Raw genomic sequence first — 19,927 nt, forward strand, 5'->3', positions numbered from 1 at the left:
CACAACATCTGGTACCTCCTGTTCGTATTAACACTGGTCAGATTCTCTACCGCTCAGCAGTGCTTCCCCCAGGCTGCCTGACAGCAGCTTGAAAATTTATTTGCCCATGAAATAATGTGAAAATGACTGGCTAGTGAAAAACCAGACCAGTGTTGGGATATCGTAGAAGGACCCCTGGGAGTTTGACCCCAAGCCCCAGAATTCCATTATGTTCCAATAAGTATCCTACAATCCACTGAAATAAATAACCCATCAGGCCTTGCACTTAGTGACAGTATATTGCACTCTGGGATACCTGTCCAAAATGCTGTGCATTTATTTTGAAAAAGCGCAGTGCTGTGTGGACACCATGATTCAGAAGGGAAGTAAGTCATTTTAAACAAAGCAGCATGGACATATTTGTTTGGTTTAGTTACAGCTGTATAATTACAAACAACAACAACAACAAAAACAATCTTTCCCATGTACACAAGACCAAAGAGGAGAATTCTGCAGCACCCTCTGAAAGTGCTTAGACACTGGATTAGTTTGACCTCCCCTGGAAGCTGGCTGTATTGTACAGGGTCTCGTTTGAATAAACATTCCATGATCATAAGTAATTTTTGGTGTATACATAATCTTCAGAACAAAAACACTGTGTCAGCATGTGGGTACAGAAAACCAGAAACAATATGTCAGCAACGAGACTGTAGGCCTATTGAGGAAAGAGCCATGTTTCTTTCTGGAGCCTTCCAACAGAAAGCCGCCTGTTCCAAATATTGCGGCTGGCTTTATGTTTAATTATCATCATGTATTTAAGGCGACATTCTTTTCAGCTATTTTTGGCATGCATACTTTCTTAGCCAACATATCTATTGCAGTGGACCTACGAATATGCAACGATGTGCATTTGCGCAGGGAAGTTTTAAAAACATGCAGTAAGTTTTAGAAATCTGCATGCTGCACAGCACTGTAAACAAACCTGCGGGGCCCCAGTGTATTGAGTCTGCTGCTGGTGTCCAGCCCTGCATTCTTTGGTATATGCAACATCTTACTGGAATTGTGATAGCACTGATTTACAGCAGAAGCATAATAAATAGCAGCTGTTTTAAGTTAGAGCATATCAGTATCTCTTCTGATGTAGCAAGACCCTTGCTAAACTGATTCCTGATGCAAAAACTAATTCCTAAACACTTCGTCCATCATTCTTAGAGAAGACTTTCCAGATATCCCAGGCTCTACTTGAAAATGTTTGATGTTTCTTTTGTCAAGATCTTCTGTTTTCAACTATAGATTTGTACTCCAAACAAATATTTGGCAAGTCTGCAGATGTTGCCAACGGGATTCCAGCTTCTTTGGAAAGTAATGAAATTTATGGGCATTGGTGGTGTTGGGGTGGACAGAATGAGCATTGTAAAAACCAGACCTTGTGGTTTTAGTGACGCACAGATTATAATCACAAACAGCAGTGGCTGCATTCCAGTAGCCATGACGGGGGTAAAAGCAATGGTGAAGATTTGTAACACTAATTATTTATGGAAGCATGCTGTCCACCTGCCCAAAGCTGTCATCGTGAAATTGCCTTTAAAGAGCACCACAATAGTAGTTGTCCTACAAATGTTCATTCAGCTATGTTTACACAGATGAATGGTGACATCAAAAATACTAGTTGTCAGGCAGTGTTCCTACTCAAATGTAATAGATCTGGAGTTGATATAGCTCTGAGTTTGGGACCGCTTCATGTTTCAGTATAGCTATTGTGTTACCTCGTTTAGTGCTCGACTGAGTCATTAAGCTCAACCTAGAGTAAAGACTGACACACAGCAGTCCTGCCTCAAAAAGAACGCCAGGAGAGAATTGTGCCTCAAACAGGTACAAGTCTTCACCTGCCTCCCACTTGTTTTGGGGAAGAAAGTAGCTTCACAATTGTTCAAGTGCAATTTATTTTGCCCTGTGAGCAGAGGGTGGAGCCAAAGCTCCTCCCACTTCCCACCTGTCTCCACCCACTGACTATCAGCAGGGCGTATCAGATAATCAGCTCATTATCTCCCCCAAACCCTAGCCCCTAGAGCTGCAATCTAAGCTGTCCTTACTCTACTGAGCAAAGGAACATGTTTGAGCCCCTTCTCACTCCAACACTGACGATTAAGGGCAAGGAACAATGTAGCCCTTAATCATTTCAAATGCAAAAATTTTCACTAGCTTCTGGATAAGGTACGTACTGCATCACCAGATGGTCAAGTGGACATCTATGTTCTTTTGCTCTAATGTATCATCACACATACATATGCAAGCAGAGGCAGTGTTAGCCCATTGGGGGCCTTATGCAGGAATATTTTTGCTTCCGCCCCCAACAGATAATAAAAAACGAATAGGGGGCCTCCATGAGTGGCTCGGGGTCCTAAGCAATTGCTTAGTCTGCTTATGCCTCGTGCCAGCTCTGCATGCAGGCATGTCTGTTCCTTATGCTGTATACTTAGAAATGTGTAGCAAATATCATTGTTTGTTTATATTCGATTCTCTATAATTGTAATAGGGGACCCAATCTATTCCTCCTTCTCCAATGAAATACTGTAGGCTAATCTGGGTACATATAGATACATTCCTGTTTATCTATCTGTCTTATGTATGGTTGCCCACACTATGGATGGGAGTTGGGGAGGGAACTTGGGATGTGTAGATTGGAGAGGGTTATAGGAGGTTTAAAATATATGTATATTTTTAAACAATACAATACATATAAAGTGGATACTCTACATAAACCTTGCAGTGGTTTGTGCTCCTAAGGACATGTTTTAACCTGAGAAACACAGCTAGAGTCTCTGCTAGGTACACAATACTGAACTACAGCTGTGGTGTATGGGCACTTGGATCTACCTTATACAAACAGTGTACATTCTACTAAAAAACATTTTTGTCTGTACAACACAAAGTTCAAGTAGCCACGTGTAAGCTATTGTTCAGTGAACGCTATGCAGCCTCCTTTATGCCTGAGCCGCAGTAGATACCAACCTGTTAGGGTCCTAGCTTCGGCTTGTTAGCTCAAGGTGTAAAGACTTAGCATTCAGCTGTGGGAAATCTTAGTTCAGTCTCCAGTACTGGTTAAGATGGTGGCTCTCACACCGATTAAACGTGGAACTGACTTGCAACACCAGACCTCAAATTACATATTAAGAAAAAAATATGATTTTTCAACACTCACTTATTTAAACAGTGAGCAGTGGGGTTTTTTGTTTGTTTGTTTGTTTGTTTTAAATGCAGCTTTAATTGCCAGATCAGAAAAACCAAAAATGGGTGGCATCCTGGGCCACATTTCCTTCTCCTGTTCTTTGCTTTTTTATTATGATTATGAAGCTTACCAGTGGAACGGAGATTATCTGTATGTATCAGAAAATATTCCTTATTAAGAGCATCAGCTGGGAGTCCTGAGCATGCCCAAGCATGCTCTTCATGCCCAAGCATGCTCTTCATGCCCCAAAAATGTTACTGTCAAGCATGTGAAAAATTCACTATTGTCCTCCACATAGGAGACGATTCATTGAAATGGAAAGCAACTATTACAAGTAAACATTTGGCCCAAAATCATTAACTATATTTTAATAACCGGCCAAGTGATATATCTTTATTGGCAATCAGTTAAACAATTTTTAGTGAAACCACAAAACCATCTTTTGCAACTATATTAGATTGGCAACCAGGCACTGTAACACACATTAGAGTTATACTGGATATGGATATCTGGGTCAATGTAAAGGAGCCTTAAAGTGGGTGTAAATATAATTTGCTCCCACTTTGGGGCACCATACGATACGCCCCCAGAATGGTGTCAAGGGGCCTTAGAGTAGAGGAGAATCTGGCTCTCTATATTGAAATAGCACAAAGCATCTTTCTTAAAAAGGTATTCTAGCCAGTCACTTCAAAGTTAACACCCACAGTCCAATTTTAATTTGCAGCAGCGGAAAAAAATTAATGGTCAACATGAAGTTTCTGGCATTTGCTAGTTTAAGTCCGATCTAAAGTATGCTATTTTAAAATAGTCTTTATTTTAAATAAATTGATTTTTTAAAGAAAAGTATTAGAAAGAAAGGTTATAAAGTATATGATCTATCTGATCTTCCAGGATGAGACCTGGTATGTGATATGTTAGCCTAGACTAAACTTTTACAGCCAAATTATTAAATGGGAGTTTAATACGGAAAGTGCTGACACAACCTCAACTGGACTGGCTGGCACAGCACATCTAGAGTAAGTTCTTCCTTTCTATCCTCTTATCACTGCTGTCCCGAAGAAGGTGATCTCATTAACCAAATAATGGACTCATTCAAACTCAGCTGCATTCATCCAGTGGATTTCCAACCGTTTATCTTTCAAGCAATGTTGCTTCTGACTCAGTGAATTGCTCAATCAAATACCATCGGTCAGATGATACTGCCTGTGTCTGATGCCAGTTCTAGAACCACCCTGAACGCTTTTACACCTTGTGCACACCAGCCTGTGGCTTGCACACTCACCATGCGCTTCAGAAACTTGATATTTCCTGGTGTGTCTGTGCACACCAGCAGCACCTCCATTCATTTCTTTAGAGATTAACTCCTTTCCCCCCAACACACAAACTAGATTAGCTACTTTGAAATGCATTTAGCCAGGTATTACGGGTCTGTTTTAGGGGTTGAACTCTGGTCCTTGAATTCTGAACTCCTCTACCATAGTCCCAGATTCAGCAAAGTATCCCAATTCAGGACAGCACTTAAACGTGTGCTCAACTTTAGGCATTGGCTCAAAGTTAAGTGGGTGCTTAAGTGCTATCCTGAATAGGATGGACATAAGCATGTGTTTAAATGTTTTCATGAGTCAGAGCTTTAATATGGGACCTTTGGTCTACCTCCCAGTCCTGCAGAATGAGTTTAGTAATCCATTCCAAAAAAAGCTTTCATAATTTAGACAGTGTTCCCTAAGATAATTTCAATGTTTGGCTTTGACATGACACCAGACATGCCACACCCGTGAAAAAAAACGCAGAAATTGGGCTTGTTTTTGCTTTAATTGGCTTGTGAGTTGCTTGTTGGCTAGTTTTTGGCTTGTAGCTTGTTTGGCTTGTAGCTTGTTGCTTGTTGTACCTTGTTGCTTCTTTTTTTTTTTTTTTGATTGACTCCAGGCAAGCAGGGGCAAGAGGGGGAGAGAGTTGGGGTGCACAGGGGCCCACCATAGTCCCAGACTGCACGCCAGGGGGATCTAGTCACATAGAGTGTTGGGGTTCTTAGGGATTGGCTTGCTTTGGCCTTGTTTTGAAATGGGATTAGCTTGATTTTTGGCTTATTGTGAAAGTCGGGGAGCTTATTTACTGCGTGAAACTTGGCAACTGTGGCGTACACCTCCCATATTTTTGACACACAGAACTGAGATATTGGGCTGAAAGACATACAAAAGGTAAACTCGGCGGCCTCCTTCGATATTTTTAGATTTTATATACTCTCTCCCCCTCCATTCATCATTTAAAGACAAGATTCTGATCTCCTTATGTTCTTTGGTAGAAAATGTCCATGTTCTTCAACAGGACAACATATGTAGCAGGTGCTACTCAATGTGAGTGAGGGTGGCAGAATTTTGCCTAGTGTCAGACATTTTCAGACAGCAATTGTGTTCATGGGATACATTGTTTGATAGACTAGAATGGAAAGTGCTCCCTGGGTTTTAACAAGACTTGGACCTGTGCTAGGAACTCTTACCCTTTGATTTGGTATTTGCGGCATCTTTTCAATAAGTTTTATATTGCACTAAATTACAGCTGGTGGAAAAATTTCCAGATTTAGCTTGAAAAAAATGTTTCACAAAATTTTCAAATTTTTGTGGGTGCTGTTTTTCAAATGGCTGATGGAGCAATCACAATTTTTCAAAATTCAGTATTTTGACAGAATACTTTCTGCCTTTTTTAAACCAGCTTTGCACTCAATACTGTTTGACTGACATTTAAAGCTTTTAGAAAAATCTTATACATAGAGTGTGATGAAGTGGGGGATTTTCTTATTTTTTCTGTGGTTTTCCAATGGTTTGCATGTAGAGGGGGTGAGACTCAGTGTCCCTGGATGTTACTGTTTTAACGAGGTGAGGGGAGAGGGAATTTGTTGTTACAGAGAACCGGAGAGCCTGGCCAATGGCCTGTATGATGGATACCTCAGCGACTGGTGACCTGACGACCCAGAGACCCAGCTCAGGAGTCGCAGCCGGTCCTGGCCAGTGGGAGGACAATGGGTTGCAAAGAGAGGACCCCACTGACCTAACCAGCCGGTTCCAGTCAGAGGACAGAAGCGAGGAGAGGAGGTCCGGGCGACCGGTTTACGACCCTGTTTACCTGGAGAGAAGACAATGGACAGAAGCGGGGCTTGGGGCCGGTGATGTCAGATGCCCAGCTGGGAAGCAGTGGGACTCTGGGCTGGAGAGGGGGAGCAAGCAGAGCCCATCTGAATGCAGGGAGACTGGGATGTGCTGTGCCAAGGGAGGCCAGGCCTGAGACCCTGAGAGTTTCCTGTGCTGTGTTCAACGCTCAATAAACCCTCCTGTTTTACGCTGGCTGAGAGTCACTCCGGTCTAGAGAACAGGGTTGTATCGTCCCCTTCGGGGGTGGAGGCCCCGGGGGTCCAGAGCGCATGGACTCCACGAGGGGGCCCATGGCAGAGACAGGTGTGCTAAGGCTCAGAGAGATGCAGCTCCAGGAGGTGGAGGGGCCTAACCCTGAGAGAGAGTGGACCCCCAAGAAGGGCTGTCTCACTGAAAGGGGCATCCCCCACGGACCGCATGGGGCCAAGAGTGGGCAGGACCTGTGAGTCTGTGACATAGAGCAATACTGAAAGGCCCAATCTTGCAAAAAGAACTATATGAGGAAACTACTTGTGGCCATCCAGTGCCTCTTTGGTCTCACTGAGGCTGCACGTGGGCACAAGTGGCTGTCTTTGCCAGATCAGGGTGTTAGTGACCTCATGACACAGAGTGGAATTCATGTATCCTTTAGCACCTTGCTTGTCTACACTGCAGAAAGTGAATAGGCAGCATGATTTTCAGTCATGCCCTTGCAAGGAACCCAGCCTCCTGCATGTATGTGATTGCTGGTGAGGTTTGGTATTGTTTGTGAGATTTCAGCTATGCAGCAACATTTGCTTGGAGAGCTCATTGGCTTTTCCTTTCTTTTTTCTCTCTATAAAATTAGGACAGTTAAAAAGGCAGGTTTCATTTTGGCTTTGTCTATCTGTGTATGGCACTTATTTGCCCCCTCACCATAGTATCTGAGCACAGTCTTTAATGTTCCTATCCTCACCACACCCCTGTGAAGAAGAGAAACACTATTATCCCCATTTTATACGATGGGAAACTGAGGCACAAATTTTATTTCAATGGGAGTGAGTTAGGTGCCTAAATACCTTTGAGGATCTGTGCCTAGAAATCATTGGGAATGAGGCACCTAAATATCTTTGAGGATCTGGGCCTAAAACACTTTTTTGGAGGCAAACAGGATTTTTGTGACAGGAGGAACTGAACCCAGATCTTCAGCTAGTGCTCCAACCAATGCACCATTTTTCCTTTGAAGACTAGCCCTTTTCATAGCCTTCAATAAATATAACTATCCAAATTAGCTACCCCTCACTCACCGAATGAAGCAATGCTGTAGCACCTTGCTAATGTGCACTAGTGATTGAGACACAAATGACATAGGGCCGAGTTTTGCGCATGGGCAGGTAAGCAAACATATACCGTATATACCAAAAACAGAATCCCGCAGGACAAAATAGCTTGTCCTGCTTTGTTTGATAAGTGTGATTGAAGCATATTTACTTCATGAGTAAATGTTCCCTTGTATTTTAAGGGGTGGACAAACACTACGTATTGTAAGGCAAGACTGTGGTTGAAGCTTCACCAGGAAAAGCTGCCTGAGAAGCCAGATCCCTGCAGCTGAGTTTTGTGAGGCACCTATTATAAAAGTGAGGTCTGGGTTAATCTGGAGAGTTTACAAACTGGGATGACTGAGTGGGAGGAGAGGCTAAGGAGGCTGACTCTGTCCTGAACACTGGCTCTGAAACCCTAACAGTATTGTAGACTGATCCTTAGGTAATAAGAGCCATACCACCCACTGGAATGGGGAAGACTTAATTTTCCTTTGAAGTCTCTTGACCAATTAGTAAGCAGGCCCAACTTTCATGAAGTTATAAGCTCTAATAGGAACACAGCTGCAGTTGATTGATGAGAACTAGCAACCTGTGGACTCTAGCTGTGCTAGAGGGATTGATTCACACGGCTGTCTCCCTTGTACTATGGGAGATCCTCCCCTCCCACAGGCTAACATTCAGTTACCGTAGAGGGTTTTACGTAGGCACGTACAAGGGTCTGTTTTACTACCCTTCTAATTCACTCTGTTTATGGGGTTGTTGTGTGGGAGGGATAGGAGGGGGGGAGTGAAGAAAAATGAGCTCCAATAGTTCAGTTTGTGGATGACTTCTGTATTTTCATCTTGTCTGAGGTAATTAGTGCAGCTGCGTGACTTATTGCAGCCTTTCATGAAGGGCCTGGTTTAAGAGGGTAGTGACCATTAGTCCTCAAATAAAAGGCTAAGTTAAAACTAGTACTAGGATATTGACTTATTCTGTAAACTTTGTACCTGTTCTATTGTAGTGGACTTCAAGCGAAGAATAGGCATGTTTATACAAACATAAAGGCTCTTTCCATCAGTCAAGTGACACTTCTGAAACTAGTGAAACCTGGAAAGGGATGTAAGACTACCTAAAAGGTAAGGAACGTAATATGTCAGGAGAGCATGCCTCTTAGAATGTCAGTTTTGATTATGGCGCATGGTCAAAAAGATCAACATAACCTAAAATATTGATATTGCGTTCCTGTAGGATTTGAACATCAGCAGCGTGTTTAGCACTGTATAGAACATAATGGAATATAAATTCCTCAAGGCAGGGACTACAAAGTGTGCTATGAAGTGCTTCCTTAACTGTTAAGGTTGAACAAAATGCCTTCCACTTGCATGGTCGCAGATTTCAAAATATTCCTAAATTCAGCAATAAATAATTAAGTATGGTTTGGATCTCTTCAGTGGAGGGCTTTGAGCGCTAACATCTTCCTTGACTTAAACTGTGCTTTGCTGTGTGACCATTGTGACTTCCTCCAGAAGGGAGTTTATCAAGCCACACCAGGAGACATCCTGGAGAGAGAAGTTAAAAAAAAAAGCTGTGTCTGGACCAGGGATCGGCAACCTTTAGCACGTGGCTCGCCAGGGTAAGCACCCTGGTGGGCCGGGCCGGTTTGTTTACCTGCCGCGTCCATAGGTTTGGCCGATCGCAGCTCTTACTGGTTCGCCACTCCAGGCCAATGGGGGCTACGGGAAGCGGCGCGGGCCAAGGGATGTGCTGGCCACCGCTTCCTGCAGCCCCCATTGGCCTGGAGCGGCAAACCCTGGCTAGTGGGAGTCGTGATCAGCCGAACCTGTGGACGCGGCAGGTAAACAAACTGGCCCGGCCGGCCAGGGTGCTTACCCTGATGAGCCGCGAGCCAGAGGTTGCCGATCCCTGGTCTGGACATTAGAGATCTGTATCAGAAGCAGTGGAAGTGTTAGGCCTGTGTCATTTGTAGCCACTTGAGTCCTCACCAAAAACCCAACCCAATAGCTAGTGTCATCTCTGATTTCCACATTTGAGGTCCTGTTTGTGTCTGGTGGCAGCAGACTATGATAATGACTGAATACGCTAAAGGTTCCTACCCCCTGCGTAGACAGTTGATTTCTGTGTCCCCAGTTCATTTAGACAGCACATAAAATCTAAAGCATGTGAATTGAATGTGGGCCATAACAGTTTTAAGGAGGGAGGACATATCTCAGGCAGGCAGGCAGGATATGTGTGCAACACAAAAACCTATGAATAAATAGCTTAAGAGCACATAACAGGGTACTGGGCCCTAAGGCACACACACACATCCCAGTGCACCTTTTACAGCACTGAGAGTTGTCATCACCGGCACATGACTAGGAGCAAGCATGTGACCTATGGGAAGTTAGTTATAAGGTTTCCTCCCTCTCAGGCAGGAGCAGTAGAAAGGAGAGACCCAGTATCAGGCTAACCCTAGTGTCAGTTTCTCCAAAGTATCAGGAAAGGCAACTAAAAGGAAAAAATGCATCTACTCATCTAGCTGAAACTCACAAGGCCTTGGGTGATGGTTGGTATCTTGTTCTTTGACTTGGTTTGTGCTGGTTTTGAGCTTTGGAAATAAAGCAAGCCCTGAAGAAAGGGATGCGAAGACACCTGTAGTTGGGATTTTACTTTTCCATCTCTAGCTGGAGAGACTTCACACCTGCCTACAGGCCCTGCTGCAAATTAATATGGGTAGGAAGAAGGCTGGATCAGGCCCTGTGCCTTTTAACTTGCACAGGGCCATTTGTTATCTCTTTAGAGGCTTTTCTGTGTTTGGTCATTATTATCATCCTAGTGCCCCACAAATATAATTGAATTTATTTTCACAATGCCAGGAATATAGCCTAGTTCTGAGTCCCAGTCTAGTTCCTTAATGGCAAGGCCATCCTTTCTCTCCCCATAATTTAAGGCTGGATCTGAAAGTTTTTTATTGGTCATTGGTCTTTTCACCTCTTATTTCTAGGATAGTACAGTTACTGGCACATTGACAATGCAGGCTCATCCTCTTCAGCATATGTTCTTATATCTTGTGCAGTTCAGCATGCACAGAGGAAAGGACTGCCTGCCTGTGGGAGGTCGAAATTGTGTGTCATGGTTACAGGGCGAGCTACAACTCTGGTCTCTCTGAGTGCATCTCCTCAGGCATCAAGCCTTGGGCTTTTACTTCTTCTGGGGTGGGATAATGTAATTCTCCCACTCGTAGACTAGGCCCTGGGCTACAGGATTCAGTATTGATTATGCTTACCCAGCAAGTCCAACTGGGTTCAATGCCTGGTGTTCCACTCTTCAGGAGCTTGTGACCAGATAGGATTAAACAATACTTTGCTTTAAACAGGATAACAGTAGGAATAAAGCATAACATGAGAGGTGGGGGTGGGGGGTTAAAAAAAAATCTACGCACGTAGATTCTTCCCTAGAATCTTTCCAACCCTTGGTAGAGACCCTGGGCAGGCCTCCCTTTTAGTCACCCAGCCCCCAGAGGTTCAGGAGATCAGTCTTTTCCCCTCAACTGTGTGTCTTCTCTGCCAGAGGCAATGTCTTTATTTAATAGTAGTCAAGGTCTCTGTTCTCCTGTGTTCACAAAGTTGGACCCTGCTGCCCAAAGCGTTTGGTGAGTGATGTCTGGGGTCAGAGGTAGAGCATAAGAGACAATGCAAGAGCCGTTTTTTCTTTGAAGTGTTGGCAGATGGCTGGTTATCTTAAGCTATTGTCTCATTTCCTGCTTGTTTTTCCATCAGCCTGCTATTGGACTAAACATACTCATAAAATAAACAGCCAAGTAATCAGGTCCCAATACAATATTTGTAAATTCCAGAGCTGCCCCACTTCTGCCACAATGTTAATCTAAAATTAAAAAAAAGATTGGGGAGTGTGATACAGAGACTCTTGGGCAAAGGGTCTCCTGTTCTTTGCAAAGAACTCACCTCTGACTCGACAAACTCATTACACCAAGCACAGGTCTTACAAGATATTTACCCATAAAGAGTATCATGTAAAATATCCACAGAAAGCTCATAACTTGTCAGCATTCATAATCATTGTATGGGTAATATTTATGGAATAATGTATTTATATTGAAAGTATGCTTTGTGGATGTGGAGTAGAAATTACTCACCAGGAGGTAATGTGTCCCAGTGATGACCCCTTGTAGCAAGAGGGAGTAGTGACCCCTGCCTAGTCAGCTGGTGAAGTAATGCAGGGTTGTATTATCTGGTCTCGGCACAGCCCAGAACAGTCAATGAAAAACTATCAAAGGCAACTGCAAATGATTGAGACCACTTGGAGGTCAACAGGAACATTCTAGCAGGCAGAAGGTCGCCCTGGCTATGAATAAAGACAAAAGACTTAATACAGTTCAGGGAAAGGTACTCTGGACCCATTCCCTGAGGAAACACCTTAAGGAACAAGGGACTTTCATGTACATTTGGATCCTGGTTCTTCTGAATCCAGCCAGCTCTGCAATGGACTGAACGTTGTGTGGAAAGCCTACTTTATTACACAGGAAGGTAACTATTGATAAGGATAGACCCAGGTTTGCATTTTTGTTTTGTGTTGTAGCCAGTTGTTTCCATCACTTTCTTTTGCTTCTGGTTAACACTTCACTCTTTCTTAAATACAATAAAACAAAAAGTAGGTTTAAGTGCTCATAAGTGCTGTGTGCTATACGGGAATGTTGGCATAGGCACCTACTCTGTGGGTGCTCCCGGGCTGGAGCACCCCGGGGAAAAAAATGGTGGGTCCTGAGCACCCACCAGCAGCCCCCCAATTAGAACCTCCCCATCCCCCCCAGCGCCTCCTGCCCGTCAGCGGACCCCACCAATCAGCACCTTCCCCTCCCTCCCCGCGCCTCTTGCCCACTGCAATCAGCTGTTTCGCGGCATGCAGGAGGCTTGGGGGAAGGGTACAGGAGCAAGGACACGGCATGCTCAGGGGAGGGGCAGAATGGGGTGGGAAGAGGCAGGTGGGAAGAAGTGGGGCCTTGGGGGAAAGGGTGGGGGTCAAGCACCTCCGGCACATTGGTAAGTTGGTGCCTGAGAGTGCTGGTTAAGGAAAAACTGGCAAACTGGGGTGCAGAGGATCTAGAATTTCTTTCAGAACCAGTGTCAGTGAGCTTGCCCCATATCCTGGGGGGTGGGGGGGGGAATGCTCAGAAGCTTATTTCGAACAGCACACGCAGAGTCTAACACTTACATCTCAGATCAGTCTTATCTGAAATTGGAAGGTGGCCAAATGACTAAAATAAGCACTAGTCATCAGTAGAGCTCAACAGAAGCCTACTACCACATTTGGGTTGTCGTAGGGTCCCTATTTCTCCTTCTTGTATTGATAAGAGGCTTGTAATCTGTTCACAAGACTAAAATGACAAGGAGAGTTCAATTTTGTGATTAAAGGGCAACAAAACTTTGGCGCACGGGGGAACAATACTATTTTTGGCCTGGATTGGGGAGCACTTGCTCCAGTAAATACATATTTCAGTGTACAAGGATTCAGTCCCATCGCTGATATGCTCTTCAAAAAGCTTAAATTCCCTTCTACCCACCCCACATGCCTGACTATATCTCAATACTGGGTTTTTTTCTCTAAAGCATATGCCTTTCACTCATCATTTTAAGCCAAGAAAAGCAACATAATGAAACATTCCTTAAAATGAATGAAAACCAAACACTTACTATATAAAGTTAGCCACTGATTAGGAATGATTTAAAATGGGGGGAGGGAACCTAGCTGAAGATGTCCTTACATTGTAATCCCTTTGGGGCAGGGACTGTCTTTTTGTTCTGTTTGTACAACACCTAGCACAGTGGGGTCCTGGTCCATGGATGGCTCCTATTCCATTATTAATAGCTTTAAAACGGTGGCTATCCCCTCAGAACAAGAGTCTTCTTCTTATAGACAGCAATTTCTGCATATTTATATGTATCTCACAGCAATGGATATCTAAAAAGGTCCTGAATGGACTTCAAAAGCTTCACAGGGCACCCCCAGTCAAGAACTGGGTTGTAGGCTGAGAAATAATTACAAGACCTTTTTTTAAAAAAGGTGAGAATTCCTGCTTAGAAACAATGCTACAAAACAGACTATTCTTTTCACTTTGTGTCTATAAAATTGAGTCCTGCTACATGTAGCAGGAATCTGTATGATGCTCCTCATATACTTAATTCAATACAAAAATATTTGTCTAAAAACCAGAAGCTAAAAGACCAGGTTCTAACTAGCACACCCATTAAAAGAGTGGAATGCATGGCAATGCACAATTAAGGTACACCAAACAGACTTGACTTAAAGCCCTTGAACCTAGGGCACTCTGTACAGGCAGGTGTCATGTTAGTAGTCCGGGAACTCTGGCAACTAGGAACTCCGTATCCCCTTCCACTTCCCCCTTAGTTAAGTCTGGGAAAACTGCAACTCAGATTTCAGTCTATTATTTTGATTAGTTGCTGTGGTATCTGAGCAGCTGGGTGTCACTTTCCCATTTTCATTTTCCAGTCTCTTAATTTTTCCAGAAAATCCAGAAGTAAAGACATAATATTAATGTGAAAGAAGAAAGATTCTTAAACAAAATGTCTGTCTTCCTTTCTGATTCTAAAACATCAGAAAGGAGCAATAAAGGGTAATATGATTTCTTTTCATTACAGATCATCTTTAAGGAAGACTTTGCTGTGCAATTCCTGCCCATTTTAAGTCAGTGTAAAGCACTGTTCTTATCAGGATGACATTTGGGTTTTTGTCTACCACAGGAATGTCTCCTGGTAGCTAATACTGTTATTCAAGGTGTTGCTTTCATATGTCCACACTTTCCCAAGAAATGAGATTCTGCGAATTTTCTGTGCTACTGCTTGTGGATGCACCTTTAGAAGTAATGAATTGCCATTCACAATCCTTTTCAAGTGAACCAAATAGCCTGCGAGGAGTTAGCTGTGTAGCGTTCAGGCATTCATGCAAAGTTCTCAATATTTATCCACAATCACGTGTATGTAATCAGGCTATTAAAATGAACAGTGGATTGGGGTGTAACATCAGAGAGTTACCAATTACTCTTATAGTCTATTTGTATTGTCTCGCCTTGCAGTGAAATGAGTGAAATGACCCTTAATTTCACTAGCTATATGTGTCATCACAAGCATTCTTTGTTAATTTTAGATACCACTAGTGGCACTCTACTTCTGGCATGGCAGCATAGCATGAAATCTTATAGCATGCCCAACTTTTAGTAACCTGTACACTGTCAGCATTCACTAATGACAGCAAGCAAAGCTGCCTGAAAGCACCATCTGAGGGTCTGACAAGGATTTCCAGACCAAAAAATCTTTCTGTTGAAATTTAGTATCATTAGGTAAGTGAAATTGTGACCCTTCTCTGCACTCTAATTTTCCTCCAAGAAAACTCAATATGTATCATGGCTGGGGTTTGGACCTTGTGCTTCTGTGTACACTGGTTCAACCCCTCATCAGTGGCCCTTTACTCCTAGAGATGAGGCAGGTTTCTATATACTGACCTTGCTGTTACTGTAAAAGGCTGAGACAGAGGATGTGTCCAGAGGAGGAGAATCTTTGGCCTCAAAAGCAGAAACATCTGCTGCTAGTCTCTTGCTTTCTATGAACTTCTGTCAAACTCAGAAGGCATTAGGTTGGATTTAGGTTGTCTCTTTGACAAACAAGTTCTTGGAAAATCCAAATATGCAGAATTCCTAGAAAATATTATATGTAAGGGAAATAGCAATCACTTTAAGATGATAAAATTATTCCTATAAGAGACAGCTGCTACATTCCCTAGAAACCAACAGAGGACAATCCATTAAAAAAAAAAACCTTAGTTATTCCAGGTAGAGGAGGATTCTGTTGCATCCAGAATACCATAACGGACATTTGTAATGATGCATTAAATAAAAGAGCATTTCTTCCAGTTTCATCTGTGTGCATTTTCCCTTCCCACTTCATTTCCCTATTGATTGTTTTCTAAATTGTCATCACAACAATTCCTTTGTCCCAGTGGAAATGCTAAACGAGATTCTTGCTCTTCAGTGCTCATTTTTACATCCCCATTACTTGGATACTTTTACATAATAAACACTGAGGAATAGTTAGCCAAAACTATTTTTTTAAACAAAGAAAAATCTTCTCATCTTGAATTTGGAGGCTTTGTGGGTTGTTGCTTCTGGAATTCTGGGGGATTCAAGACAGGCTGGCCACACTCATTGCAAGGTCTCTCCTACACTCATTCTGCTCTAGGAAAGCTCTCTTTCACCTCAGAACAAGAATGAGTATGGATCAAGTGGAATGTGTTACTCACTCTATAGGATTGAGCTGAATTTTCTTGGGCTTTAGCTTCTAACCTCCATTGGCTCTCTGCTAGACTTTTATAACCTCCTATTCATTGTACAAGCACATCTAGCTGTAATCTAATGCTGCAGTAGCAATATGCAGCTCTCACATAGAAGACCCTGTAGTTGGAAGAGTACTTGCTCAAGAAGGCTAAACAGCACTGAGTAATTTTACAGAGACAGCAGAAGTTGTAAGGCCTGGTCTCACTACAAAGTTAGGTGACATAAGTCACCTTCCATTGACCTAGTTGTGCATATGTCTACATTTAAACTTGTCTCCTGCTCCCCATTACACTGACATTGTAACACCAGCTCCCAGTAGTGTTGAGCCTTCTTTATGCCCCCCTCTGCCCCCGGGTGCCTGACCACCAGCTGCCACTCTCTGGCTGCCCAGCTCTGAAGGCAGCACCACCTCCAGCAGCAGCACAGAAGTAAGGGTGGCTTGTGCTGTTGCTGACAGTGGTGCTGCCTTCAGAGCTGGGCACCCAGCCAGCAGCCACCACTCTCCAGCCACCCAGCTCTGAAGGTATGGGGTTTTTCTTTTTTCCCCCCCAACTTTTTCTCACACACCCCACCCCCAGAATACATTCTGTGACCCCTCCCCCTCCAGTTTGAGAACCTCTGCTCTAGGCTAGAGTTCTTCAGTTACTTATGTTGAACCTAACAACTCTCCAACAGCTATCCCACAATGCCCAACACTGACTGCTCTGGTCACAGTTGAGCCCCACTGTCCAGGGGTTATGTAGACTAGAAGGACCCCTCCCCTTTAAAGCCCCACACATTTTTGAAATGCCTTCTACTGATTGCACAGCTTGGTGAGCACACCTAGCAGCTCTCCATTGTTGTGTGCTGACCACGCCAGCTACGTGCTCCAGCTTGGAGTAGACAGGGGATATTCGATCTCCTGGGCCTGTGGGGACAAGAAGCTGTGCAAGCACAGCTCTGGCCCAGGTGAAGAAATGTCGACATCTACAAGCAGATTGCTCAGAGGATGCAGGAGAAGGGGTACATCAGGAACCAACAGCTGTGCTGCGTGAAAGCAAAGGAACTGTGGCAGGCATACCAGGAGGCCATGGAGGTTAACAGTCAATCTAGTGCCGAGCTACAGATCTGCTGCTTTTACAGAAAGCTGCATGCCATACGTGGCAGAAACCTCACCACCACCCTGCAGGCCAGTGTTGATACCACTGAGGAGCCCAAGCCACGGGCCCCCGACAAGGAGGAAGTGGAGGATGGGGGACATGCGATCAGGCGGTCGGCTATGCCACGAACCAGGACTGTTTTTGACTCCACCACAGTCCAGTCAGTCCCGGCAGTCGAACACTGATGAGCCCAATGCAGGGAGAGGATCCTCCCGTGAGTGCATACATTTATTTCCCATTACAGTGATAGTGCCCCCAACTCAACAGGAAACAGTGATTGAATTTCATTATATTACTCATACTAGAAGAGGCAGCAGGACAGCAAAGAGAGATAGCATGTTATCTGCTTTTCAGCCCCCTGTAGAGTTAGGCAAGGGGGAGGGGAGCTGTGGAGCAGTTTGTTTACATACACAGGGATGTCCCTTGAATCCTCCTGAGATCTCAGTGAAACTTCCATGGAGGTACTTTGCAGTCCTCTCCTGCAGGTTTGCCCTGTTCTGATAGTTTCATGCAATTGAGCAATTCCCTCCTCATTTCCCTCACCCCTGGTGGGCCATGCTCACCGCTACTGGTGCTGTGAGTAGTGCTGTGCACAAGTACTCCCAAGCAGAAGTGTCAATAAGCGTGCCTCGTTTAAAACTTGAGGGAAGGGAGTTTTATCAATAGCTGCCATTGCGGCCTTGAGGGGTTTCCCCCTCCACATCCACGGAATGCCTGAGCCAGATAAGGAGGAGAAAGAAGAGGACTCAGGAAGACTTGCTCAATAAGATCCTGCAAGCCAGTGCTGCATCAGACCACGAGCACAGGGCCAGGAGGGTGAACGTTGCAGACAGCCTGGAGAAGGGAAGAGTGGACAGGAGAGAGGCCCAGGAGCCCCAGCAGGAAAAGGAGCGGGAGATGTACCAGGACTTAATGGGGCTTTTCTGGCAGCAAACTCGGATACTGCAGACTCTTATGGACCTACAGTTTCAACAATCAGGCTCGCGTCCCACTGCACTCCATAGAGAACTCCATTGCAGCAACTCCCTACACTCTCTTAACATTCCACGTGGCATCAGTGGCTACTAACCTACTCTGACCACTCCACCCCAGGGGACATTAGACAACTACAGCTTCACATACCCTGACCTGTGAAAGCCACAGTTGGTGTGATGTATCTAAAATGGACATGAATGGTCTTTCCCCTTAAGTTCTGTTACATTAAAAACTTTATAAATTAATGTATTTGCTTTTTTTAAAATTGCATAGATTTTTCTTTTCACTGATTTTGTTACAGAATAAAATTCTATTTGAAATATAATTCATCTTTATTAGTTCACAACATATGCTGCAGAGTGCTTAGCAGTTCTGAAAGCAAGAAATTACGTGTAACTGTACAGTGTGACACAAGTTCTTGGAATAGTGAAAAATAGTGTAGTAATCATAAATGTACAGCTAGCACTGCAAAATGAACAGGTGCATTGACAGTGTTTTATTCATATATGTACACCAAGCACCATACAGTTCCTAGCAGGGTCAGGTACAGCACAGTACACCACAATGCAGCACTATGGCTCACGGTTAAAGTGCGCTTTCAAAGCCTCCCAGAGCCATGTAGCTCTGCATAGAGCTCTTCTAATAGCCCTTGTGTCTGTTCAAATTCAGCAGACAGTTGCTCCACCTCCACCCTAGCAGCAACTTTCCCCCCTTAGATTCGCAGATATTAGGCAGGATACAGCGGGCAGCTATAACCAGTGAGATGTGGTTTTTTTTTTTTCTCTCTGGGATCCAATTTTGTGAGTAAACAATGTCATCATCACTTCTATCTACCAAAAGCACCTTCAACTGTCATTCTGCACTTGCTAAACTGGTAGCTGATTCTTTCTTTGTCAAGGTGGCCAGGGTACAGGTTCATGAGCAAGGGGTAGGATCACTATTGGCATTTCACAATACCAACCGTAATCTGCAGGTCGGGAAAGAAAGTTCCTGCATGTAGCTTTCTGAACAGTCCTGTGTTCTTAAAGATGAAAGCATCATGCACCTTCCCTGACCAGTCAACGCTGATGCTGGTGAAATGTCCCTGGGGATTCACCAGCACTTGTATAACCATAGAAAAGTTGCCCTTTCATAGAATACCAGGGTTGGAAGGGGCCTCAGAAGGACATCTAGTCCAACCCCCTGCTCAAAGCAGGACCAATCCCCAACTGTTGATGTACTCTGTGGCAAGATGGTCACAGAGGGTTATGTGATATGCGAGCCGTCTATTGGATATGCAGGCCGTCTATGGCTCCACTACAGTTCAGAAACCCCATTGCTATAAATCCATCCACTACATCCTGCCATTGCCAAGAGTCATAGTTCTGTATAGCAGGAGATTATTAAAGGTCCTGAACATTTTCATGACAACAGCCCTTCCACTGGATTTTTCAACTCCAAAACGATTTCTCACTGACCAGGAGTAATTCAGCATTGCAGGTTTCCACAGTGTGAATCCACTTGCTCCTGGTGTCCCTGTGCTGGAGGGTTGCGGTGAGTTCGGTGCATAGATCCAGGAAATGCATGTGGAAGTTCTGCAGTCACAGCTCACCATCCCAAGACTGAGTTACAATGTGGTCCCACCACTCAATGCTCGTTTCTTGGGCCCAGAAGTAGTGCTACACCATCTGCAGCTGCTTGGTGAATGCCACCAGCAACCTTGAATTTGTTCTCACTGTGTCCCTCAGCAATCTGTTCCAGCAATCTGTTCTCCAAGAAATCATTATGTTTCCTGCTGATTCGGTTCTTCTTGCAGCTCTGTAAATACTAGAGGATCATGAGTCTTACGCTTG

The 19,927-nt window shown here is 44.1% G+C and overlaps 1 long non-coding RNA gene across 1 annotated transcript in view; it reads left to right on the plus strand.

Annotated features, from left to right (window-relative positions):
* Positions 1-7,424: 7,424 nt before the first annotated feature.
* Positions 7,425-19,927, plus strand: part of LOC117870739 — a 123,838-nt gene continuing 111,335 nt past the window's right edge. The window contains exons 1-2 of the long non-coding RNA XR_004644026.1: positions 7,425-7,949; positions 8,638-8,752. This is a non-coding gene — a long non-coding RNA (uncharacterized LOC117870739). The remainder of the gene's footprint in view (positions 7,950-8,637; positions 8,753-19,927) is intronic.

The sequence above is a fragment of the Trachemys scripta genome, chromosome 1 (assembly GCF_013100865.1).
Source record: "Trachemys scripta elegans isolate TJP31775 chromosome 1, CAS_Tse_1.0, whole genome shotgun sequence".
Lineage (NCBI taxonomy): Eukaryota > Metazoa > Chordata > Testudines > Emydidae > Trachemys > Trachemys scripta.